Source organism: Pinus tabuliformis, chromosome 9 (genome assembly GCF_031772625.1).
Source record: "Pinus tabuliformis cultivar Carrire ecotype Pingquan chromosome 9, CPIR1, whole genome shotgun sequence".
Taxonomy (NCBI): domain Eukaryota; kingdom Viridiplantae; phylum Streptophyta; class Pinopsida; order Pinales; family Pinaceae; genus Pinus; species Pinus tabuliformis.
Genome location: NC_142307.1, coordinates 819,683,244 through 819,710,864, shown reverse-complemented (window position 1 = coordinate 819,710,864; position 27,621 = coordinate 819,683,244).

Below are 27,621 nucleotides of genomic sequence, written 5' to 3'. Positions count from 1 at the left end.
AAAGTTTTCACTTTTATAATATATCTCCAAATAATGTTATGTTATTAACCTATTTCTTTAAATCTAAAAAAGCATTAACCAAATATTTTTTTTTAAAATACTCCAAACCTATTAAACCTCTAATTTTTATTATACAAATCATCTCAAAATTCACCCAACTTAATTTTTTTACCGGTTGGTCTTTAATTTTCCCTTTTAACTGCCCTTCTTTTGCCTTCACAGATCACTCTCGAGTCTCCACTGTGTGGCACGTCCCCACCGGGCTTTCGATTTCTCCAGATTGGATTTGCGGGTCGGTTGATTCCTCAAATGACTTTAGCAGATACAATGATACTAATGCGGGAAAAAAGGTGCAATTATATTAAATTGAAAAAGGTTCAATTATATTAAATCAATTTAATCCCCAGATGGGAACATCTTCTTGATCGACTTTCTGTACAGAAATTTGAAGTGACGTGTAAGGTAAAGGAAATCATAATATTTTTGAAGTTTCTATTTTTATCTCTTTCATTTCAAAGTTGTGTGGAAAATTGTATGGAATAGATAATGATCATAAAGAAATATTAAGAACATTCATGGACATTTAGTTGATTCAAACTTCTGTGTTTGAAAATAACTTTTCAGGACCTTACACATATTATATAGTTGTAAATTAATTAACTTTTGACATCAATTGTATTTATAATTTTTATGGTTTATTTTCGTGAATGAGGAGAAGGTATATTTAATATCCAATGTATTATAAAAAAATAATTATATTAAAGAAATTATTGTAGTCATGACTATAAGTTGTAATGAAATGAGTATAATTTCGTAAATTTGACGAATTTAAATTTATGGATATATATTTTAAATAAATTTGTTTCACAATAATTATTTAAATTTAAATTTTATATATTAGCTTTTCCTCAATTGAATGTACAATTATGTTTTAGGTATTTGATGTATAAGAAGAAGTTGTACAACATGAAAGTCAAGAGACTCTCAAATTGCTTTTAACTCTTGTCAAAATCACCTTGGACTCAAGCTAAGGTGGCACAAGAATGTCCTGGCTTGACCATTGGAAGATAAAGGAGATCATCTTAGGGAATAAGGATAATATTAAAATGTCATTAATTCCAAATTTAAGGATAAGTTGTGAAGTGATAAAGAGCTAGAGGGGGATAGAAAGTTAAGATACTATAAGGAGGTAACTGTCTTACCCAGTGCTAAAAAGAAAACGAATATTGCAAGGATTAGAACTAATTCTCCTAATTCTCATGAACTCCCCAGTGAAACTGGATGTTGGTCCATTCCCAAGATACCTTGGGATGAGAGAATATTCCTCCTGTGCCATACTAAGAGATTTGAAAATGAAAAGCACTTTCTCTTGAATTGTTTGGCTCACATTGCTCTCATTTCCAAAACATTTTCCCCACTACCAACCTCCTTGTTTCCAAAACATTTTCCCCACTACCAATCTTGACTTTTTCAGTCAACAAAACCGCAGTGACCTTAAAACACTTCTTTCTTTCTTTTTATTTACAAATAAAATTTTAAATAATCCCAATAACCACTTCTTTTTTAAAATCAGATAAACCATATCCATTTAGTAAATATTAATCACTATCATCATTTACAACAATATACATAAATGAAAATAATAAATAATAACAACGAATATATATAAATGAAAATAAATATTATGCTTATGTTAAAAATAATAATAACTTGATGAAAAAAATTTCCTCCATTATTATTATTATTATTATGTTAATCATAAAAATAAATAAAAAATAATAATCATTTACAATCACATATAATATACATAAACATATATAATAAAATTAAAATATATAGCAAAAATACCATTTAAAACACTAATCCATCATATTCTATTGTAATTTTTCCATTATTACAATGGAACAAAACATGTCCTTGTCCCATGCCCCTAATACAACCTAATCAGGGTTCTTTAGCAACCGCTGTAACTTTAACATGTCCAACTAATGTCTTATATGCAATTGTGCAAACATTAACCATTAACTATTTTTATTAAAAAAATTATTAATGAATTTGGTTTACATTAAATGCATATTACATAATTAAAACTGATTATCAAACTAAAAGACCATATACCATTTATCCAACTCATAAATGTATGTAGTCACGTGACATTTGTCCAATTTTTGAATGTGTAAATAGTCCTCCAACTATATTACTATGTTAAATTTTTATGTCCAATTTTTGAATGTTAAATAGTCCTCCAACTATATTACTATGTTTAATTTTAATTTTTATGCGGCACAATAAATTTTTTTTTATTTAACCAATTTTATACAATATTTCATTCATACCTTATCTTTCTTTGTCATACTTTATTACCTACTTTCATTATTAACTTGTTTTTTTTTTTTAATTTCCCCATTCAAATATCAATCTCCTTCCTCATCGTCCCCCACGAAGGGTGTTATAGTTTAAATGGATCACTGATGAAGAACCAACATTTTTGTGTCAAAATGTCTAGCAGTTACAATCTTAATTCTAAGTTTTTTAAGCAAGAAGGTGAAGAAAAAGATGTATAATCTCAAGAAAATCAACTTGTGCTATTAGATCGATTTCTCGACAAGGTAGTCATTAGCAATCAGGAAAACTTTTGTATCTCTTTAAAATAGTAATATAAATCAAGCCTTTACACACAAAAAAATCTCATTCTATCTACTAACTTTGACACCTCTATTTTCCTTTCCTCTATCCGATCACCTTATTTACTTATATTATATCCTTTATCTTTATCTTTTCTATTAAATTGTCATTCCATATTTGATTTTCTTTCTCTGTAATGTTTTTCTCTTCCTTACTTTCACCTTGCTCAAGTCCTTATTCAATGCTTTCCCATTTAGATCCCTTATACATTTCTCTGCATTTTCCATCCATTTTTTAAATTTTTTTATTCTTCCCTTAAACCAAATCTCAAGTATTGATATTTGGGTAAGATTAAATGTTGAGAGAAAGGAAGAATCACTTATATATACATACTATTAAATCCTATATATACATACTATTAAATCCACTAGGGAACTCATTTTATAGGTATAAGGAACATTTTTGAAAACCATTTAAGGTAATATACAATAATGCACAAATAATTAAACACCACTTTAATCAAGTTTAACTTCGTCCATTCCATGTTCATTATGTAAATAATTAAACACCACTTTAATCAAGTTTAACTTCGTCTATTCCATGTTTATTATGTTTTACTGTAAATATAATAAAATTATGTTTTTAATATTTATTTATCATAACCTTTGGATATAAACTTGTAAACATTTAGATCATTTTTCCTCCCTTACAAAATGACGGTCCCCATTATTTGATATATAATACATAAAAAATAGACCTTGTAATGACTACATTAAGAACATGTTTAAAATTTCTCAAATTCAAATATAAAGAAGGGTTTTGATTGGTTGATCTGTAATAGTGGATTTATGAATGCCCATAAACAAGTTCGTGATGACTAAACTTTCTAAAATAGCTAAACAAATAAAACTACAATTTTACAATTCAAAATTGTGACTACTAGGGTAAGGTACTTCATGTCACATTTTCATTAAAAACTTTTGCTACATGCAAAGAAATCAAATTATGTTGGCAACCTATTTTGAGGTATTTGTGAAATTTTTCATCGATAGAAGGAACCTGATTTATCACTATCTATGGATAAAAAAATACATTCAAAAGTTCATGATATGGGAAATTTTATGGATAAAAAAATACATTCAAAAATTCATGATATGGGAAATTTTTTGTGTTATAATTTTTCAATGCTTTACTTAAGAGTATCTCACAAAGTCGTTAACAAGTGAAAATTTTTGAAAATTTGATTTAAGCTAATAGAAAACTTCAAATATGTTATGTACACCATTTGAAATGGATTATAGAACCCTTCATAGCTATTTGAAATACACATAAGAGGGGCACACTCTATTTCATCCACGATTGTGCTTGTATGGCAATTGTTCAACCAATGTGGGTAAATTGAGCAAGGGTTGGAATGAGATCACCTAATATTATGAATGTTGGTTTGGGTTTCGACGAACAACTTTTGTTGTTAAGTGCATACAACTTCTTTATCCATTCACTTTTAATTATAAATACTTAAATTGCTTTCATTGTATTGTTTCTAATGGTATGATTACACATAGTTGATTGGGAACAACATTGATTTCTGAAAAGGGTTTCAAGTGAGCCTTATGCCCTTTCTCCATGCATACATGTAATTTTTTTTAACACTTGATAATTTGCCTCATGATCTTAGGTTTTTCTCTCTTTGCTGCAGGTGAGGACCCAAACTCAATCTTAAATGGCACATTTTGGGTTTGTTTATCTTCTTGTTCTAGGTATTTCACAAAACCCCCTCTTCTTCCTTCCCTTCAGGTACTGTCAGAATTTGATACTTTGGTCTTGGGGTTTTAGCTAGAGTTAATATGCTCGTTGTATCTATTCATTTTGAAGTTCCTTTTGTTAAAGGTTTTCTGGCCATTTTGGCCTTGAAATACCATTGTGACTATGATGAAAGAAATTGTTTTACTGTAATGAAAGGCCAATGAATAGAAATGAAAACAAAATAAATGTTGTTTGGGGTGAGGTTAGCCACCCATATAAAGGAAATCGTTAATAATCCTAGTATCATGAGAGCGACAGTCCTACCCTTGGACCATAGGTCTATGGGTTGTTGTAAGCCTTGGTATAGGCCCAAATTACTCACAAACTAAGAATTTTATACTTAGAAAGTACCCTCAAATTTTAAATATACATGAGAACTTGTGGAAATAATATATAGCGAGAAAAGAATCTATATGTACAAATGTCTTTTTGCTAATGATGTAAATGTCCTTGAAAAAACAATTGAGATCTTTCAATACTAACTGAGTCATGTAAGGACTATTACTCTTCCATTTACTAACAAAAATTAACAGAGCGACCACATAAAACAGTCGAGTGTGAAAGTGAAACAAGAAATAATAAATCTTAGTATCATATTTCAAAAAAACCCTTAAGAAGGACTATCCAAGATTCGATCTTTGCCATATTAGAATTAATACTTGCAGACCCAAAAGTATTAACCAGAACATTCAAGCATATATTACGCAAACAAAGGAATAATATACCATGCGTAGTCATTGAACAAGTACCAAATGTATTCACAAAACATTTCTATAATCCTCTGTAACATCTTGATAAAGAAAGTATGAACAATACAGGCCATTGGTCATGATTACGATAAAGAAACTGAAGCAATAACTTGCATTGTTCAAACAAAGGAAAAACCAAGAATTTGTAATCAAACCCTCCAATGACATTCTTTCATAATATAGTTAATACAAAAGTCGAGGCCGTGAGAGGCCAAATATATCTAATTAGCTAACAAGTCGTTTAAACTACGAGGCTCGGTCTTGGTAAGGGATTAAAACCCTTGACTGCAATGGTTTTCCCATCTATACAGAGTATATGCCTGGAGACTTGAGACCAAAAACAAATAAGAAACTTTTAGAACTTGTTTAAGAGTCGATGTGTTGTTTTTGTGAGATCTAACCAATGTTGATGCCATAACAATGGTGAATACATGCAAGGTGGAAGCCACTGAGAAGGGACCCCTATTAGAACATGATTAATGGAAGGAAAAAATATTATACAAAATAGCTAACCCTAAGGGAGCGAAGTTACCTAAAATAGAGGACTTATAGTCTTTTTCGTGGCCCAGGAGACTGCATAATAAAATAATAAGTTAATTACGAATATTAAAGAACCTTTATGCAAAAGGGGCTAGCTATAAAATAAAACTGACAAAACAAAGAGGATGGCACAATTCACTCTCAATCTAGTCATTCTAACCTCTATGCAAGAGTCACCTTAGGCACGAGTTCCCATTGCTTAGTCACTCCATTCACATTTTGCAATTGTAGTTGGGGCTGCCATAAGTGAGAACAAACTCTGAGATTACCTACCCGAGAAATAAATCCCAACAAAGGAAATGAGTACTATGTAAGGGTAAAAAAAAGGATTCGACAAGCTATAATAGGTCATATTTTACCTCAAGGAGTTTTAGCACAGTGTGGGTTCGTCGAGATTCAAAGAAGATTAGGGTTGAGTTGTAGAGATTTCTAGCGGGGAGGAGCATGCATCTAAGGGAACAGACAATGGGTAGACATGCACTAGTTACCTCAACTGCACAAGACTGGTTATCCACCGTTTGATCAAACCCTAGGTCTAACCACCGTTGATTTGTGGATAGCTAGTCGCTCCAAGACCAAAGGAGTAGGAAATAGTTAGCCTCCTTCCAGAGAGTTTTAAAAATAATGTAATATTGGAACATAATTTGTATTGTCAACCAAAAGCATTTGAATGTTAACGGTCCCATTATACGCCTTCTCCAAATTTTAAAAAGGAAAAATCAACAAATGTCCATAATAGAACAAGGTGATATGATATATTTGTTTCTTATCCCAATACCACGAACACAAGGGACGTGTTCACACGGTTTGCGAAGAAGAATTAAGTATTAAACCAACAAAGTTGAGCATTAAAATCATATAGGTAACATTAATACCATGGAGGCATCGAAATCTCCTAGTGGCAGAACTCATGACTTAGGAGTGAAGTTGTGTGGAATATGTTATGATTTTATATTATTCAATTGGAAATGGAAGGTTATTTATCGTGGAAATGCATCTAGGATCGCATGTAATTATTTTATATATGTATATGTGGATAGATAAAAAAAAATAGGGTACGTGGGTTCGTTACAAGTGCTATTATTTTAAAAATATATTATAAAATTGCTCAATTTTTTTCAAATGTGTGAAGATGTTTATATATATGGTTGTTTGGCTATTAATATATCACTTTTGTAGGTCCATATATAGTATTATTATGATGACACTCATGGTTAAATATATTAACATTCAGGAAATACAAATCCTTAAAGATATTGAAAAATTTAAAAATGTTTATGCTCATTTCAAAAAGTCAAAGAAAATTCATTAAATATTTTTTTCACAAAGATATTTCTATTTATTTAATTCTAACATTAATCTCTTTTGTTTAAGATTTTAGATAGATTTCTCCCATTTAAGATGATCTAAAAACAATGAGGGATAAAATGCATTAAATTTATTAGTATTACATATTGAGAAAACATGTAAAATTGAAATCTAACCAGGGTAGTAGCTGCAATGCAACATAGTCCCTGCCTCTACCGCTATTTAATTAAAAATTTTGCATAGTTTTTTGTCAGTACTGACGTATTCGTTTTCCAATAATAAAATAAAATAAATAGCTCAACAGAATGAGCTAAGTTCCACACAATAGGCTATAAGCTCCACACAATGAGCTAAGCTCTACACAATAGGCTAAGTTTCTCTCTTCTACACAATAGGCTAAGTTTCTCGCTAACGTACAATAGGCTAAGTTTCTCGCACAAAAGTTATTAGTTGTTTTCTTGGTAATGATGTATTTGTTTTCCAATACTAAAGGTAATGATGTATTCATTTTCCAATAATAAAATAAAATAAATAGTTCTGCACACTGAGTTAAGTTTCACACAATATGCTATATACTTTGAACAATGAACTAAGTTCCACACAATAAGCTATAAGCTCCACACAATGAGCTATGTTCAACACAATATGCTATGAGGCTTTGCACAATGAGCTAAGTTCTAGGTAATGACATATTAATTTTTCAATAATAAAATAAAATAAATAGCTCAAAACGATTAGCTGAGTTCCGCACAATAGGCTATAAGATCCACACAATGAGCTAAGTTTTGCACAATAGTCTAAGTTTATTTCTTTTGCACAATAGGCTAAGTTTCTCACTTCCGAACAATAGGCTAAGTTTCTTGCACCAAATTTATTATTTGTTTTCTCAGTAATGATGTATTCATTTTCCAATAATAAAGGTAATTGTGTATTTGTTTCCAATATTAAAATAAAATAAATAGCTCTGCATGATGAGATAAGTTTTGCACAATAGGTTATAAGCTCTGCACAATGAGATAAGTTCCACACAATAGGCTATAAGCTCCGAACAATGAGCTAAGTTCCGCACAATAGGTTAGGTTTTTCACTTCCACACAATAGGCTAAGTTTCTTGCACAAAATTTATTAGTTGTTTTCTCCGTAATCATGTATTCATTTTCCAATAATAAAGGCAATGGCGTATTTGTTTTCCAATAATAAAATAAGATAAATACCTCCTCACAATGAGCTTAGTTCCGCACAATAGGAAAAGTTGAGCTAAGTTCCGCACAATGGGCTATAAGCTCTGCACAATGAGTTAAGTTCCTCACAATAGGCTAAGTTTCTCGCTTCTGCACAATAGGTTAATTTTCTTGCACACAAGTTATTATTTGTTCTCTCAGTAATGATCAATTCATTTTCCAATAATAAAGGTAATGATGTATTCATTTTCCAATAATAAAATAAAATAAATAGCTCTGCACAATGAGCTAAGTTCTGAACAGTAGTCTATAAGCTCTGCACAATGAACTAAGTTATGCACAATAGGCTATAAGCTCAGCACAATGAGCTAAGTTTCGCATAATAGGCTAAGTTTCTCACACAAAATTAATTAGTTGTTTTCTTAGTAATGATGTATTCGTTTTCCAATAATAAAGGTAATGACGTAATTGTTTTCCAATAATAAAACAAAATAAATATCTCTTCACAATGAACTAAGTTCTCCACAATAAGCTAAGTTTCTTGCACACAAGTTATTAGTTGTTTTCTCCGTAATGATGTATTCATTTTCCAATAATAAAATGAAATAAGTCAAAGCTATCATTGTATGCACTTCAGCATCCCGCAAAATATATTAATAATAAATCTAACATCAAAACACATTACAATTTAAAGACCCCTCTGCACTTCCCTCATTCCGCACAGATTTTGCACATGCATTTGTTCTCCACATAACCTCCATATACGCACAACCATCTTCGCACAATTACTTTCACAGTCAAGAATGTCCTCAGTCATTGAACTTCAAAACTAATATTAACTAATGATTATACATTGTGAAATATGCTCCTGAATAAGAACTAAAAAATAGATTTGTATATTTATTATTTTAGTATACTTTATACAAAAATTTCCTCCGCACAACTTTGTCTGCACAACTACTTTTGAACTCAATAATGCCTTTAATTGACTTTAGAAACTCTACACACGAAACCTTTGAGCAACTACTTCTGCACAGTTACTTCCACACAACTACTTCTACACTCAATAGCGTCGGTAATTGATACCTCCAAACAACTACCTTCACACAACTACCTTCGTACAACTACTTCTGTATTTGTGAAAAAACGTTGCTAAATAATAATTAATAAAGACAAAGCATTCTGCACAATCGTTTTACCGCAAAAAACTAACACTTTTTAGCACACCCGTCTATGCAAAAGACCTCGAATCTCCTGCACATACTCCATCCTTTGCATAGTAAACGTTATGCACAACAACCTCGGTCCTCATTATGAAAAGGACCTCAGCTCTCTCGCACATGCTTTGTACTACACAAAAGAAAACATAATAATATTAATTCAACATTTTTCCAGCCCTACCCCCACGCGCCTCAGGCCTATGCAAACAACCTGTTGCTGCATGAATTCTTGCATCATTTAACAAAGCAATAACATAAGAGTGCCTTGCAACTGCATCAAAAACTAGCTTCGCATAACCACCTTCGTACAACGATTTCCGTAGTTGGAAAAACAGTTCCTAAATAATGATTTAAAAATACAAAAGCTTTGACATATTCGTTACATAGTTAATTTATCACCCCCTCTATGCAAAAGACCCCAGTTCTCCCACAGATACTCTTCCACACAATAAAACCATATCAATTACTACATTGTTCATCAATATCACACCACTCACTATGGAAATACCCAAACCTCTGCAAAGATTCTCGCAACTTGCAAATTCGTTCAAGGAAGCAGAATACCAATTTTCGTTAAAACAAATTCATTTACTTTATAATTTTGTTTTGACAATTGCAATTCTATTTAGCATTTTGTCTAAATGTCTAAATGTAATATGTTTCATAAGTTATATCGAATTAGAAACTCATTTCATCTTTCTATGATAATGACTTATTTAGATATTTATTTTGTAAACAAAGAAAGCCATTATTGCAAAGTAATGTCACCAAAAATTGGAACGTAACGAACGTATATTAATTTATTAGTTATAGAACTTGCAAATTTGATTAATCAAGAAAACAATGTTTATAAATTTTTAAATAAGACCTATTGAACATAGAAACCTGTTTTGTTGTAGGAAGATTTTTGTTGTGCAAAATCCATATTAAAGCTTATGTTGCAAGTCATACAAGTTACAGTATGAGCTCCATAGCGAAACTGGCCGCTGGGTAGTTCCTAAAACGCCATGGATGGAAAGGATCTGCCATATTTGTGAGAATGGGAGCATCGAGGATGAAAACCACTTCCTCTTAGAGTGCCCTGCATACAACCACATTAGATCTCGATTTCACAACCTTTGTTACAATACTGACCTTCCTAGCCTTTTACAATGCCAAAATTATAGTGAACTCGGGAGGCTTCTCTCCAAGCTTTTTGAGCATAGGAATAAACTCTTAAATCAAAATACATAATTTGTCTTTTTAGGTCCGATAGATCATTATTTGGTCTCAGCGGACGTTAACCATCATCATCATCATCATCATCATCATCAGTAGCCAATTGTAAATCAATATTTGTTAAACATTATTAGATACAAAATTAGTTGTGCCGAAGTGGTTGTGTGTGTGCGGAGGCTTTACAAGGAACACATGCATCTGTGGAATTAAGTATTTATATAACTCATTCTATATATAAAAACTTGTTTCACTGTCACTGAGATTTATTAATTAAATGACATTATTTAATAATAAATTTTATCAATTGCAAAAATAAATAAATAATTTTAATGTTATAGCTGAAGTTTTTCTGGTAATTGTAATCAATGCGAGAAGCGTATACTACATATGGAAAAGAGGTAGAATTGCAAAATTGTGTATGTAGAATTAGAAGAAAGGAGGAGAAGAAGAAACGAAAAAAAAATGCTTTCATTGTGTAGAGTGCATTTCCCCAATTTCATTGATGGTATAATGATATTAACGGTTCGGTGCCCTTTTGGAGAAATGGATGGATCAACACATAATCGGGAATGTAAATGAGATAACCACTGCATTGACATCGATATAGTATTGGATGCAATTGTTGACAACTCGTAATCTAGGTGTCATTATGTTGACAGTGCTATAAATCCATCAACCAAGGGGTCTCCCCTATATTAAGTCCCAATTAAACCTCACACCATTTATAATAGGAGCCCCATCCATAATATCCACATGGTTGCCATGTATTATTACAGATTTACCTTGGCTCTAACTGTCAGCAAGAGAGGAATGTGTGATGCATTCGAAAAGCAAGAAGGTGTGCTTGGTGAGTGTTTGGTTGTAGGTGTGTCAAAGTTCTTCTACTGCAAAGGGAAAGAGTAAAGTGAGCCTCTAAGAGAGAGGTAATGGTACCACCCTAGAAGAGACACACACAATAAAGAAGGATCTATCTAACATCCAGCGGAACAGTCCACAAAAGATGCGACAATAATTACAACGAATCAACGAGAAATATTTGTCTAGTATCCTAGGGAATAGTCCATAAGGATTGGACAACAATAACAACCATTACAACACATTCTTAATAAGATAAGCACTAAAATAACTGAAATATTTCAACTACTTTAGCATAGATGAAAGAAAACATGAAATACAAACATCGACATAATAGTCTTACAAATATCCATAATCCATGCATGAAGAACATGTTGGCGCATAAGGCTTCTTATATTAAGTAAAAGTTCCAAGACAAATGTATACAATGAACATCACTAGCTCTAATAGTGGAGCGTTGGAGTCACTCCTTGCTCCTCAAAAGAGTTGTTCTGTCTCTCTAATGCCTTGCAGGAGGAGCCAAGGTGAAAAGTGCTTTGCTCATTCAATGAGGGTGTATACAGAACCAAGAGGTGATGATTCACCTTCCTTGTGACTCTTTGAATACCCTCATGACTCCTTGAATTTCTATGAATTTTTGACTTTACATGAATCTTCGAATTATGAATGTGTCCTTTGGACTTCCACTTTACAATACATTTTGAATAGGTAATTACATAATCCACGATAATTATGCGGTATATGATGACTTGTGATATTACATGACATGACACTAATGACATGGATTGCATGATGATGCAACAGTGCCAAGTTGTCCTTCTTGCTACTTCTTTCTTTGTGTCTTTTTAAAAATATGGGGCATGTTCTTCTTCTCCCCCCTCCTTATGACTTGAAGATGAGGATTATGTAGAAAATCTGATGGTAGGTTAACCCGATAATGCAATATAAATCAAAGCATAATACTATAACCTACTTATATTATCTATTTGCGGAAGCTTAAAGATCGAGCTGAACAATATAACCAGAAGAAGAATCAATGGCACAATACACATGAAAATACTTTGGGGAAAGCCTCAGCTAGAAACCCCACACTATTGTATTATCATACATGGTGGAAATATGTAGGAATTATACAAATCCTTAGCTCTCATAGCTAGCCAATTCTCAGTACAATCCTCACAGATGCTCACAGAAAATCTTGGCTTCTCTCCAGCCTTCCTCTCTGCCCTCCAAGCTCCTATTTCCTTGCGCTGTTCCTTGTGGATGATTTTCCTTCTACCAAGTGGAAAACCATTCTTCAAAACTACACAATCCTCAAGGATTTATCCTTGACTGCATGCATGAGTTTTATCCATGAGAAAACACATGCAACTGGTAGTACACTGTCCTTGAACTTTAATCTCAACTAGGTCTTTCTCAGAATAGACATGCATGCTTTTTTGATGAGGGAATCTTCAGTTAACTGGAGTACCACTAGTTGAGTGCATTAATGCATCAACTGACTATTAATTCACTATCAGTTCCTCAAACAGTTTGGAACTAGTTTAACTGGACTTAACTCAGTAAACTGAGTTAACTAATTACAACTCAAATATAACTCAATCTTATCTCCTTAATTTAAGGGATAACTATTGCATGACTTCAGAAGGACTTCTAACTTGAATTTCTTCAACTAATTAATTCAAAATAAATTAATTAATTATTTCCAAGTAGCTGTTAAGACTAAATTCGATTTTAATTCACAATTTAATTCAAGGACAAATTAAATTGGAATATTCTTGTTGCCATATTTCAACACTCTCTCTCAACAAGAAAGGGATTATCTGCCACCTCGATCCTGTCTCTATGGAACTAGAATTTACACTTTGACAATGCCTTTGTCAAAATGTCAGCATCTTGCTCCTCTGTCGAAATATACTGCAACAACATGATCCTCCTGACCTGTGAAAATCCATGGGCAACAAGTCTTGCCTTATGCTTCTCCACACTACCATTAGCATCTTGTTTTACTGTGTAAAGCCAATGGGAACTCATTGACTTGTTCTCTAGTCTCGGAACCACATCCCAAACACTGTTACGAACTATGGAGTCATACTCCTCCACCATAGCATCAACCCAAATCGGCTCCTGCACTGCTTCCTCAAAGGAAGATGGCTCGGTCTCAACACATTCCCCAGCAAGGGTCATGTATCCAGTGTACCTCTCAGGTGAACTCCTCTGTCTGTGCTGAGAAGATGGTGCTCCCACATTCTCTCTCTCATCCTCCAACAATCTGTCAACTTCTCTTATGCGCTTCTGTCCATCTCTAGAAGACTCTGCTTGAGTATATGTCTCCACTCCTGGAACCTCCGCATGTGGCTGCTCCGCATCAGTTTGAGGCTCCTCCTCCTTAAGAACCAACAGTTCCTCCACAGCCTGTAGTTGGAGCTCCCTCTCAAGGGAAACTTGCATGGCCTTCTGCTCATCAAACTTGAGGTCTCTACAAACCATTGTCCTCCAACTAGTAGGTAAGTACACCCGATAATTGTGAGGTGTATTAGCGTACCCCACAACTATCTCCAACTCTGTTGTCGGCTCAAGCTTCTTCTGTGCATCCTTTGTCACATGGAAATATACCGAAGCCAAAGATCTTGAAGTGACCCACATTTGGTCTCTTACCGGAGAAAGCTTCCTTTGGTGTCTTCATCCCAAGTATGCGACGCGGGATTCTATTCTGCAAATCGACCGCTGTGCTACATGCCTCAACCCACAAGTGAAGTGGTAGGCCTTGGTCATGCAGAATTTCCCGTGATGCCCCTACAAAAGTTCTGTTCTTCCTCTTGGCCACCCCATTCTACTGTGGGTTATGAGGTGCCATCAACTCTCGTTTAATTCCTTCCACTGCACAGAAGTCCCTAAACTCTTGAGAGACATATTCTCCACCGCTACATGAGAATATTCATCAATGAAAATCACATAATACCTTTGCTTCACTATGGATGTCGTTGAGAAAGGTACACACAAATCAATATGAACTCGCTCTAAGATAGCCTCTTCTCGATTGCCTTGATCATGAAAGGAAGACTTGGTGTACTTTCCCAAGGTACAACCTTTGCATGTGTTAATGATCCAGGTGGATATTGGTGGCCACTTTCCAAGTCCACTTGGACCCCCACCATTGTTTCTTTCAGCTTTTCAGTTTTTTTAATTGTAGTACAGTTTACTATTTTTAGCAGTTTTTCGGGTCCTGAACTTCCGGAGCTGTTTTGAGGCCCTAAACGACGTTTTTTGGGAAAAATGGGAGCAACATGGGTCAATGGGATGATGTTGGTCTTCCCAAAGTTGTAGTTCTCGGATAGATCTTTCTAACGAGATACTGTGCGTGTCAAATGGAGATCGTATGCCAAAGTTACAACCCCGGGAAGTTGATGTACCAATTTACCCAAACGGGGCCCACAGTTTGGCGTTTCATCTTCTAGGGTTAGGTTTTTGGATGTTTAGGGTTTTCCATTGTTTCTCAACAATAAATAGGCCCTCTAGCCTCATTGTAACATAGTTCAGAGGCATGTAGCTACCACATCTCTTCTCAGAGATAAGCTACCATCACCCTAACTGGTTTATTTCCATTATTGTTTGTAAGCATATTTCAGTATTTTACATTAATGAAATGAAGTATTATTTCCACCGCATCTCTGTGTTTATGGTTATCTCTGTAATTTGTTGCGTTCCTATTTAAATCCGGATCAATGGTATCAAAGCGGTCTGCTTTTTCTCTGTTTTTCTTTGCATGTCCTCAACGAGGTCGGGATATAAGGAGTTAGGGCTTGAACTGGTCAAACCTTTGCAAGACGAGCCTCGCAAATCCTGACGGCCTCCCATGGCAGATGAAAAGAAATACGAGGGGGCAGGAGATCCTATCAAAATCTTGCTCGAAGAAGCCCTTGAGCGACAAAGGAATGCGATGATGGACAACTTTGCCCAAATCCTTCAGCGGCTACCCAGGGGCGATGCATTGGCTTCCAACAGCTACTCTGGAAATGCCACACCATTTAATGTAAAATTTAATTTTGAAATCCCCATATTTGAGGGTCAGATAGACATAGATGTTGTTGATAAATGGTTAAATATGCTAGAGGGTTATTTTTCTGTTCATGATTTTTCCAGTTGGGAAAAGATTATTTTCGCTCTTCTCAAAGCAGCCCATCACGTCAAGCACTGGTGGGAAACCTACTACGAGCATAAGGATGAAAGTACAGGCTCACTATTTTCAGCCGCACCCACTTGGGATTCATTCCGAGATGCCATCAAGGAGCAGTACTACCCTGTCAGAAGCTATGAGGATCAATACATAAAGTGGACCACACTGCGGCAGGGAAGGGACCAAGATGTGCTGGAGTTTACCAATATTTTCCATACCCTTCGCACAAAGTTGGGTATCAAGGATTCAGAGCAACATTTGGTACTCAAATACCGTGGTTTCCTGCACATGTACATCCAGGAAGAAATATAATTCTTGAACATCCCCTCACTCGGCACGGGATACTGATATGCCTTCAAGGTCAAGAAAAAAGTTTAAACAGAAGAATTCGAGAATTTGGATTTGCAAATCTGAAGCAAGGGAAAGGTGACCCCAAACCACATAACAAAGGACAAATCCAAGGCGGGGTGGCCCAAGACAACCCGCCAAAGCTGCAAGCAAAGAACAACGTCGAGAACCTTATCCTTCCCTACATAGACATGATCAGATGCGTGGTCGAGAACCTTATCATTGAAGATCGACAGTTCAAGAATTCAAGGATGGATCTCGTAGGATAGTTCACGGCAGAAGACTTGAACGCCATGTATCACATACCTGACCCGCACGAAATCTACAACAACACATTCATGGCTAACTTCACAAAGAATAATCCAGACCCCTTCAAGTTAATATAGACTTGGAGAATGTTAGACAATAAATTCAAGTATAAAAAATTGAGTATGTATGAAATAGCCTCTTTGGCAAACCCCTACAATTATGCCGCAACAATGTTATGTAGACTGTATGGACTACCAAATAACACTAAGTTTTCAATAGAATAGATTCCCTTGATCGATGCTTATGTTAATTCCTATTTCATGAATTGGCCTTCTACCCTATCTAACAACTTAGCCACCTCCATTACTAAATATCAACAAAAGAAAGCCTCCTCCTCAAATAACCTCCCTCCCTTCTATTTCTGTGCTTATATTATGGATGCTATCTATTTTTGCACAACATTTCCAACCATGGGTTGGAAATGGACCATACAAGATCCTTACCCAATCCATCTCAGTCATAAAAAAATATTGGAATCGCATTACATACCTCACTTCTACAAGATATTTCATTCTATCGTGTTGCCCCTACACCAAATGATTTTCAATAAGAAAGCCCCTAGGTTTTCCCAAGAAGCTGCAGTAGACCTGCTTGCTGTAGGAAAGTATTTCATTGAGGAATGGTTCACCTACATTAGGGTTTTTGGTAGCACTGTTGATCCACACGTCCTTCCCTTATATGTTTCTGATAAGCTATTAGCAAGGGAGATTGCCTACCAGATTGTGGGAAAGGGCCTGACTAAAGTTCTTAAAGATGGCAAGAAGTCATTATGGCCTACTTTCCCTATCAAATGCGACTCTTTTACTTTAGCTAATTTTGTTCATGCTACTAAGGAATCAGCACAAATGGAAGCCCTCAGGCTTCATACATTGCCTACAAGGCAATTCGATCCAAACAAAGTGGCATACAATGTCACTATAGGACTAAAGCTCAAGGCATACAATCATGGAGATAATTACTTTGAGGATTTGTTACAGTCAGCAGTTTCTTTCAAGCAAGCACTTGAATGGGAAAAGGCTAACCTAAAACCCAAATATTTTCAAATATTTCAGGAATTCAGGAATGAGAGGCTTCAGGTCATTCCAATGCATCTATTAAAGCTTGAGGATAATCCTACCCCAAGTAACACTATCGATAGCACAACCCCTAGCTCTCAAAAGGAATCTTAGGTAAACACTAAGAATACAACAGACACAGGGAAAGTCCATGATGCAAACAATACGGCTGAGTCCAGCAGGAAGCTAGCTGAAAACAGGTAATGGACACTCCGACCACAGAGACAAGTTCAGAAGCCCAAGGCACTAGTTTGGAGCAGGAATGGGATCAATTCAATCAGAAATTGCAAGACACCCCCAAAGCTCCAAATACTCAAGAAACAGAGGAATTCAAGACTCCTCTGAAAATTCATCAAGATACAAAGCCCAAGTCTGTCGGCAAATAGTCTACACCTATGGATCAAGAAGCAACAACATCCCAGCATGCTGAAATCATCCCTGCTCTGCCCACATCAGAAATTGTTCTGAAAGTGATGGAGATACCTCCACTTGATGTATTCTATAGCCCTCTCCACAAGGCTATAGTCTGAAGGCAAAGGAAAAGGAGAAGGGTAGATGCACCCGAATTCTCTCCTGGAGATGAGCTAATGGATGTTGTCTGGAAGGACATGCCTTTAAATCCAGCCAAAAACTTGACTACACTGTCACAGTTCACAGGAGCACATGTGTTGGCCATTATGGATAAGGCTACTAAGGTGTCTACTCTGCTAAAGAAAAGGGAGGAAAGAATTGTGCAGCTCAAACAAGAGCTCAAGATAGAAAAAGCAAGTGCAAACAAGAAGGCAGCCGAGCAGCATGCACAATTGCAACAGGACATGGAAGTGTTGAAAATAAGCCATGAAGCCGACTTATCGGCCAAAAACATGTAGCTCCAGGAATTACAACAATCCTTGGATAGGTACAAGGATGTTCCTACTGCTGAGGAATTCATCAAAGAGGTTCTAGAACTAAATTCTCTTCTAGTCAAGCAACAAGAGTATTTCTATTAGAAGTTGTCACACATCACTCCCTACCTGATTACCAATGACTAGCTCATGGATAGAGCCATTGACCGAATAATGGAGTTTAATGATTTAAACATCAAAATCTTTGAATTCATTGAATTGAAGGAATCAAAAGAGGGAAAGAAGGTCAATCTACCCAAGATTGAGGAAACTCACAAATACATCCTCTTCACTGATTGGGATGCTAGGATAAAACAGGTCGAGATGGCAGTCACGAGGGTAGCTGGAGTATCAAAGAAAATCATTAAGGCAGTAAATCATACCATGTTCGCTACCAATCTCATGAAGGAGGGTAATTCGAAAGAAATGTTTGACTTAACTGCTCTAAGTAAAGGTTGGCAAGCAAAAGCGGGGAAACAAAGAGATGCAATTATGAAACTGACTACGACAGACTGGGAGTTGTATTGGTAGTATCTGGTCAAGTCACATAGCTAGATCATGACCCTCAACTGTTCCCTCCATACGACTCAAAGGATGTTGCCACCTCTTTCCGATGCAATCTTTATAGGATAACTCAAATCTCATTTCAGGCCACCTCCTCAAATTCAATCGATGATCAATATTTACGATTTAAAGGACAAGCTGGCATACAACAAGTCATCCTCTTAGTTCTATTTAGTTGATCTCTGTTTATTTTTGGAGTTAGTTACCTATGTAGGAGCAAGGTTGTTCGAAACCTCCTCAAATTTTGTATAATCTATTTTTGCATACTTAGTTAGAATAGTATTTATACCCTTCTCATGCATTTAGAGAAGGGTCTAGAATTTTATCAAAAACATTTGCAAAGAATGCACTATTGTAAGTTTGTGAATGCTTTGGTGAAATGATGGAACATGATCTTTTCTTTTAGATATCAGAGTACTTTCCTTTGTTGATGCACTTTTGTATTCTTGGGAGACAATTTGATTTGAAGGAAAAAATTGGTCTATGTCATTTGTAAAATGAGCAGGACTTCATACATTTGGTACTATTATCGTGTATGCATAGTTCTGTTTACATTTAATTAGTGGCAAAACTTTCTTTTCATGAATTATATGTGATATTTATTGTTTCTGTGAAGCATTAATTGCACTTTTGTATTGATGCCATAACTGAGGTTTTGATTTTCATATATAACTCATTAGACATGAGATATATTTTATAAATTCCTTTGACTATCTCTTTAGTCAAAGGAATTATCTTTTACGTTATCATCTCCATTTAATTGTGTTCAATCTTTATTATCACATGTTAAAAGGATATCTTTGTAGATCACATACCATGCAAGAACACTCGAGTTTATATTAGAATAAGTTAAGTTAGAGAAATTGCATCATAGAATAAGTCACTTAGATTATCATTATTCTATTGCAAAAACACTCATGAACCACCCACTCTCATCTTAAAACCCACATTGGGAAACTGGTCCCATTATCCCTAGTCGGAGCCACCACTTTAAATGGAAAAGGAGTTGTCTTAAGGTCCAGACCGGGTGGTTATCCCCCATGTTTCGGCAGCGGAATTCTGAAGCCACAACAAACACACACCATATAAATTATAATAATAGTGTGGAAATTATTTCTACACCTTATATTCATGAAAGCAGACCAGAAATTGAGAAAATGGAAAAATCAAGAAGCTTGGCGATGTGGTAGGGTTAAAAAAATAATGGATGTTGAAACCCCTATGGTAAAAGAAAAGAGTTTGAAGAGGAACTCTCTTGAGAAAATGGTTGTTGAGATGCCATCGGTGACTAAAATCTTGCAGTTTTTGGGGCTATTATCAGGAGCACTTTTAGTCATTTCCCTCATCATTTTCGACATTTCAAAAGTAGTAAAGAAGAGAAATTACTAAGAAACCACATTATACTCAAAGGAACTCTGTGTTGCGACAGCTGGTGCATAGGCACTGGTGTTGTTGCTATTGTGTGAAATACTACGTGTAAATGGTGGTTTATGCATGTAAGTTTGATGTTGAAACCTTAGGGACATATTGTGGCATAAGTTTGATGCTAAAACATTAGGGTAGTACAGTGGTGTTGGACTTTTAAAGCCATAACTCATGCAAAATGTGAGAGTAGGGGAGCATGTTGGCATATGAGTTGACTAAGAAGCCTCGAGGTACAGGTATGTATATGTCTATGATTAGAGATAAGAATTGGTGTTAAGTTTATTCTAAGTGCACAATTTTATAGTGCTAAAGCCAATGTTACTACATATTATAAAGAAATGTCAAGAGAAGAAATTTAAAATTGTTAGTGAGCCAACATTTTTGGCAAGTTTTTTGTTAAATTAATATTTAAGATTTATAACAAATTCATTGAAGGCATACATATTGATGAGGCTCATCAATGGGTAAATTATATGGACCTTAATGCAACTCTCCAACTTACTAAAATCAACTTTTCTCATAATTCTTTACATGTTTTGTTATATTTTTCTTAATGAGAAGGGTAAAGATGAGATGTCATGTCTTGTGGTCCAATGTGCATTGATTACAAGTTTTGAAGCAAATTTTGGCTAATTAAAGTGCAGGAACTCGAAGGGGACAAGCAAGAGGGATTTTAGGAGATGGGATCTCCCTCCTTAACTCCTCACTCACTCGAATATTCCTCCATCAAATCTCATCAGCTCAGAGTTTCAAGCAACTAAGCCATTAAGATCATTGGCAGCTAAGCCAGTCATAGTTGAAGACTAGTTAATCTCGAGTTTGGGAGCCAGACCTCCCTAAATTTAAGGAATTTGTTGGTAACTTCAGTTGTATAAATAAGAAGGCTTAGAGCCTCATTAGGATTCGACTTTTGTTTATTGTAGCTAAGATGCATTTTCGAGTTGAGACATTGTGACTGATCACTCTTGTATATTTTTTAAATTTTAATGAAAATGAGAAGCATTCCATTGATCCAACACTGAGTTGACTCATAGGGCTGAAGCTCTTGGGTTAGGGCCCAACCCTAGTAGCAGAGGTTCCTATTTTTGTATGTGTATGCTTAGATTACATTCATAGTTAGTTGTTGAACTAATTTTGGTGTTGTTAATTTGCAGGTATTGGTATGATTAATTAGTTTGCTTCCATTTGTGGATAGTTAGAAAAGTGGTACCATGGTCACAAAAGACATTTCATAAAAGCTGGTGATAGTGGTTTTCACCTCATCTCTCTCTTTTGGGATCATGACTTGAGGGACACTTTCATACAACCCAAAAACAGAGTTCTTACTTTCCTGCATAATCTAGGGTTTCTTGATGAGTAGGTCATTGTCTTTAAGTTTCTTAGGGTGAGTTACAATTTTCATTTATGATCTCTTAAGTTTTTCTTTGGTTTTAGAGCACTTCCATTCATGAACTTAGCTATTAGATGGTAATAACTCTTTTTTCTTCCATTTAATAAATCTTTCCCATATATAGATGAATTTGTGCATAGATGCAGACAAGAATGTATGTTGTTGCATGAGCTTCTACATTATAGGGAGACCTCATATCATTGGCCTCATCTAAGCCTTATCCACCCATGTTGCCAAAATCCACTAAAACCTCAATCCAAATTCTTTTTTTTATAAGCAAAAATTGGCATTTCCATTGAGCAAATCCAACCATCTTGAAGAACTTGATTGAGCCATGGATAGTGTTCACCCCCTTCAGGACTTATTCTCCCATTATCTACCTTTCCCACACTTCATTCCACCTTCTAAACCACTTCCTAAGCTTTCGGCCTGTTTCCTGTAGTAAAATAGGGGATCATGTAGGAGAACTAGGACATCCTGTAGTTTTCCTGTAGGAAATCCTGTAGTAGCTTGTTTTGAGCCCGAATTCAGCAAAATCATCACTTAAGCTGGGATTAGGCCCCCACTTGACCTCCATACCCTTAAGACCATTCTAACCCTCTTCCTCCATACCTGTCTCCCCTTCCAAAGAACAAGTGAAGATTAGCATTTTCATTCATAAAATGAAAAGATAAAGAAAAAGAGTTCTTTTTATTTCTTAATTAGCACATGCATGCAATAGTTATAATACTCTCTAGATCAGATTCCATGCTTAGTTAGTTTAAATAATCACATGTGATAAATAGGGTTAAGCTAGGTTTCTTTTGCTAACAAAATTTCTCAATGAGTAGATAGAGGATTTCATGTCACTTTACAAGCATCCACCAATTTAGTCTTTCATTCCTTAAAATAGGCAACATTCCTTTTCTTTCATTTAGGATAATTTTCCCTTCTCCAGTTGGTAGTCAGACTTCTTCTAGTCAATAGAAGACTGGTTTGAGAAACCCTAGTGGTCTATCTCCCCAGTTGAACAATGATAGAGTAGACCATTACATTTATTTGTGTATATAGAACAATCACCTCCAAGTTTGTACGAACCCTAGGTTGATGAAGCAAAGTTGGTAGCCCCGAGAGTTGCAACATTCTTGCTGCAATATTAGTGCTCATCACATATCAATTTATAATGTGCATTCGCATGCCATGGAACGAGCATAATAGTAATTTCATAATCCTCGAAGCTTAAGATGCTACTGGAGAATGTTAGATAGTTTTGTGGTTGTAAATGGACACGGTGCAATACATAATGATGACGTCGTTGGAACAGATGAAAGTTACTGCCACAGATACATCATAGTAGAAGTGCATAATATACATCACAAGATTAAGAAAAATTCACTTATAAGGTGGTTCACTAAGCAGGTTGGTGAAAATAAGTTGGAAGGGGTTGGCCTAGAGGACAAAAGGTATCAGGGAGGTAAGATAGGATGGAATTGTGGCTCTTACTAGATAGATTATAATCTATGAGGGTGTAGATATTGTTGGTGTTGTGCAAGATTTGCCTTATTTTATTCAAGATATACTAAATGTTTCTACAAGTGGGTCTGTTAATAATTACACTCATTAGAGGAAATTTCAACCTAAAAGTGGCCTCCTAAGGAAAAATAATAAAATAATAGTTAAAATAATAAAATAAGAGTTATGAATTTTGGAGAGAAAAAAAGAAAATTACCTTTTTTTTATTGTAGTTTTCTCTTATATCCTTATAGGTTTACTCAAATTTCAAGTGTAGACACCGTTGGATGCGGAATTAAATTCCACATCTAATGAGTACCCATTATGCATACCTCTGAGAAGACCCACATTGATAAAAAATGAAGATACATTTAAAAATCATGTTCAACACACTTTGTTAATGTATATTCAATTTTTATCAATGTGGGTCTTCGTGGAGGTATGCATAATGGGTACTCATTGTATGTGGAATTTAATTCCGCATCCAACGAGTGTCTAAACTTGAAATTTGAGTAAACCTATAAGGAGATAAGCCAAAAGTACAATGAAAAAAACAGTTTTCTTCTTTTCCCTCCAAAATATTTACATGTTCCTCTTTTTAAATTTAAAAGGTTTTGATTGGTTTAGATATTATGACATGGAAATTACACGAAAATTTCATGGGATCTTTTAGGCTGAAGTTTCCTCTAATGTAAGAATGATATTGCCTTTGCTATGATTTTTATCAGGATAATAACTATACATCATTGGAATAGAGAAGTAGAGAATGTTTCATATGCTATTGTCAAGGTAAAATATATGCATTGCTACTTCTAATCAGAGAGGCGTTTGGAGTTGATCCTTAGTCTCCCAATTGGTATGACATATTGGTCTAGAATGGGGACCATTGATGGGGGCAGTGTGTTGGTACAATGAAAGAAGTTAATGTAATTGCTATGGTTGGTCACCAACTAGGAATTTGAATTTGGTCCATTTATGGATAATGGGATGTGTAAATTTAAGACATATATGTGTAATATTCCCATATTGAGTCTGACAGTCTTGCGGAACTGTCCCAATGTTTGGAGCATCGTCAATATTCTCAAATGTGGAAGATAATATTTATTTCTATATAAAATATTACATTGGAGTAGCTAAATGTTAGGATCCATCCAGGACAAGTACATATTTTCATTGTTAGATATTTCCTAGAGGATATATTTCAAGATCATTATAGACTTATTCTTAGATATTGTTCCAACCAATGGTCAGTAAGTATTACTCCATTGTCAGATTAGTAGTGTTTTCATAAAGATGATTGGATGTCTGGTGGGTTGGCCTTGAAGAAATCGAGACTCTTGTAGTGGTTTGGATTTGGGGAGTTGATTAGCCCAAGGGGTCAAATTCTGTAGTGGGATCAATTTTATGTTATAAATCATTAGCTAAGAATTAAAGAACAATGTGTCATTCATATGGCGCAACTTGATGAAATCAAAACCTTGGATGTGTGGAAATCTTCGTTGGGTGCTTGGTAGTGGTAACAAAATATTCATTGGTTTAAGCTTTAGATGTTATAATTAGACTGGTGGGGGATCATATCTTCTCTCTCCCCATTATTCAACTTCTTAATGGGTGTTGGATCTTCATCTTAGCAAACATTGGCTTCTCACACAACGTATTCTTTCCCTCTACTAAATGGCTGAATGCAGAGGAATGGACTCTCCCTTCTATGCATGTTCTCTATTGGGAAGACTACTGAACCAAACTATTTCATGCTAGGATTCTCTGTTTGGTAAGGTTGATAGGCTCATATGGGCTAGTCGCTCCCATGGTGGTAACATCATTGCCAAAGATGTATACACATATATCACCAAGTAATATTGGCTCGATCATAGCACAGATTGGTTGGCCCGCATCTAGAAATGGTAGGTTCCAACAAAATTGAAATGCTTCACCTGGTTAGTGTTACATAATCAAATTCTCACATGGGAAAATATCTCCAAGGGAGAATTTCAGGGCCCGAGTTTTTGTCGTATGTGTAGATCGCCATATGAGGAGGTTGTTCACATTTTCTTGAACTTCCCTTTTGCTATCTCTATGTAGGAGGTCTTTAATTCTCTTAATTTATTTTTGCAATTGTACAAGTCTTATAATAAATATTTCCTCCTCAACTGGTCAAATTTCCACCTTGAATTTAGGACAATACCACTATATATATTTTGGGCATTTGTTGATGTAGGAACGACTACATTTTGAGAAGAAAGCACCAAATTTGAGATATAGCTCCTCGAAAATTGTGGCCTACTTTCTAGAAATAGGTCCATGGAGACTCATTTTTCATAAGCGCTAATGGACTTTCAAGAAGATTGACAATTTTTCTTGTGTTGTTTTTTTTATGGAGCCTATGCGAATGGAGAGTGTGGGTGTGGGTTTATTATCATCTTTTGACCATCTGTGGCCTTCCATTTTTCTGGTCAAGGGGATCTTACACCAATGTTAGAGTAGAGGTCTTGGCTCTATGGGGGGTAATATGTTGTGCAAATTGGCTTGTTGTTGAGGAGATATTGATCTTTGGGGACTCGAAGACAGTTATTGATTGGGCCAAGGTCCATTCTAGATTGGATGTGCCCACATTGTTACACTGGTTAGATAAAATTAAATCCATGATGGTAACTTTCAATTAAATCTCCTTTTGTCACATTTTATGTGAGCAAAATGTTATGAAATAGTTACTCTGAAAGTGAGGGGCTTCTATCACTCCTGGGAAGATCTGGTTTGATTTCCTCATCACTAGATCTATCTCATGTTCGGGGGCTTTATTCTTCTAGTGATGGATATGTTTTTGTTTCTTTTTGTCATGTGCCTTGTTCATCATTCAAAACTTTATTGTAGCAGGGTGTCATTTTGTTTTTTGTATGGTTTTTTTCTCTGTATTGCTTACATTTTGATCTGGTTCATGCTTCATTAGAGGAAGCTATGGCCCTTGACTCATGGAACTTTCTCTTTACAATTCCATATACCTTCTCTCTTTCTTAGTCTTTGAAGAAAATTGGGACTAATAGATGTATATAAAAACTGGCATATGTAACTTTCTTTTGTTTTAATCAATGGAAGAAGTTTTTTTATTTTTGAAAAAGATAGATGTTGAGATGGAGGATTCCCAGTCACAAAAGAGGACTAAAATTCAAACAAAGGATGAAGAAGACATACAAATCAAACTAATAGAAGGACCTTCAAATGAGCCTAGTTTTCAAATGCAGTTGGGAAATCTAGGGCACACTACTTCCTCTTATATCTCCATTGATTTGGAAGCATTCACAATAGAAGATACTCCTTCTTCATTTGAAACTTTGCAAATGGATTTTCAACAAATTAAAGAAAGGAGTTATAAAATTAGAATTAGTATGGCAACACAACATCAAGTCCTTGTTGTAGAATAGAAAAAATGAGGTGCACTCACTAAGGAAAAAGTTAAAAATCACTGGGACTAAGCACACTGAAACAACTAAGTTGGATCAAGTTGAAAAATAAAAAGAGATATGAATAGGATAATTAGGTGATAGAAATAAAGATGTTTTTATTTTGCAGGAACAAGTGCAAAGGCTGCAACAGTAAATTGAAAATCATGTTTGCACCATTGTGGTTCCAACTAAATCAGATTACCCCTCAAAGAAATTGACAAAGGTCATGGCAAAGCTCAAAATTTTAGATGTTGAACTAAAGAAAACCAAAAATGATTTGGTCATGGTATTCAAGGACCCTAGTTATTTGATGCAAGGTATGGTGGGAAACATTCCACGCATAAATTACCCTAGGAGGATGCCATTTATCCTATCATGATCCAACCATCTTCCAACCAATTTACATGTAGAATGTACAACATTTTTCATTGGCTAAATATGGCAAACAAGGTTGTGTTGCCTCTACTCCATGTTGTAAAATAAACAATATGTATAAAAAACATAACAACATCACCAATGTTTTACAATTTACAAATTATAAATCTCTTCATATTTATATATGACCTATGAGACCTTTGAAATGTGTGGGTAACATGCCTTCTCACATAGCATGAAGTACATCCTCATTAAATTTGGGTGGGGAGTAACTCATCCTCATTAATTTTTTGTTGTGCATGAATACTCGAAATTAGATTGATTTTATAGGGTAAAAAGCAAGGCTTTTGTGCCTCAAATAAATTCACACCAAGACCAGTAATCACTAAATAATAGTATACAATATGAATCAATCATATTGGCCAAGAAACGAAGCTTAGGTGTGCATTTGAGTGAAGCAAGGAAATTTTGGCATGCTTCACAAAAATGCACACCCAACCTTCATTTCAAGGTCAAATTGAGTGATTCAACTTGGAGAATATTTTTTTATTGATAAGCAACATTAATACAATTAAATATTTTTAATTTTGCACATATATATTTATGTTTTTCAAGAATACTCCAAATTGGATGGATTTCATAAGGTAAAAGGTATGGTTTG